This window comes from Belonocnema kinseyi, chromosome 4 (assembly GCF_010883055.1).
Source record: "Belonocnema kinseyi isolate 2016_QV_RU_SX_M_011 chromosome 4, B_treatae_v1, whole genome shotgun sequence".
Taxonomy (NCBI): domain Eukaryota; kingdom Metazoa; phylum Arthropoda; class Insecta; order Hymenoptera; family Cynipidae; genus Belonocnema; species Belonocnema kinseyi.
The window spans coordinates 7,584,229-7,585,416 of NC_046660.1; positions in this window are offsets into that span (position 1 = coordinate 7,584,229).

Sequence of the window (1,188 nt, forward strand, 5' to 3'; positions counted from 1 at the left end):
TTTACTTTACCTTGATACACTTGTTTCGTTAGTCGTTCATTTGGCATTCTCTCAACATGTCCGAACCATCTTAACCGATTTCTTTTTCATGTGTCTACTAGCATCTCTTTTGCACCACATTCTTTTAGAATTATCTCGTTACTTACTTTGTCCATCAGGGTTTTCCCGCACATTATGCGCATGACTCTCATGTCAATTGCGTTAATTTTACTCTTATCTTTTTCTAGATAATTCCATGTCTCGCTACTGTGTAGTATAGTCGGTACAACTATAGAATTATTTATTGCCATTTTAGCTTTATTTGATATATTTTCTTTTCTGATAAGGGCACCTGCTCTACCAATAACTTTCTTATCTTCATTTGTGCGTCTATCTAATTCCTCATCTCTCTCCTCGTCCCTAGTAAATAAGACACCAAGGTACACGAACTTATCAACTTGTTCAATTGTCTCATCATTTAATAAAATAATGCACAGTGTTTTCTCACTCTTTGCTTCGAACACCATAGTTTTTGTTTTATTTGCGTTAATTTTGAGGCCCGTGCTCTTTATGTTTGCATTCAGTTTATTCAACATGCTTTGTAAGTTTTCGATTGACTCTGCCATAACAACCTCATCATTTGCGAACTCTAACCCACGTACCCTTACTGTTTCGAGATTCACAACCTCTTCGTTAAAAAGAGCCATTCTTAAACACTTGTCCATAAATAATAAAAATAACCATGAAGACATAACGCATTCTTGTCTAACTCCCTGAATAATATCAAAATAGTCACCCAATTTCCCATTCACCCGTATACTCTTTTTTCTACCCGTATATATTGTTTTTATAGCTTGTAGGAGCCATCCATTGACTCTATACTCTTTCAGGACTTCCCAAGGTTTATTTCTATCTACCATGTCAAAAGCTTTTTCTAGGTCAACAGATGAACAGAAAACTTTTTTTCCTACTCTCAAACTTTTTTCTGTTATTTTCCTTAAGCTAAATAGTTGATCCTTACATGACCTTCCTGGCATAAACCCACTTTTGGACTTTCCAAATCTTTGCTTCTGTTATTTTCATTACCCTACGAATAAGTATTTTTGAGCATATTTTACTTACAGTACTCAATAAGCTGATCCCTCTGTAATTATTGCAGTCGCTTTTATCTCCCTTTCTCTTGTATATTGGTACGATAATCGCTCATTT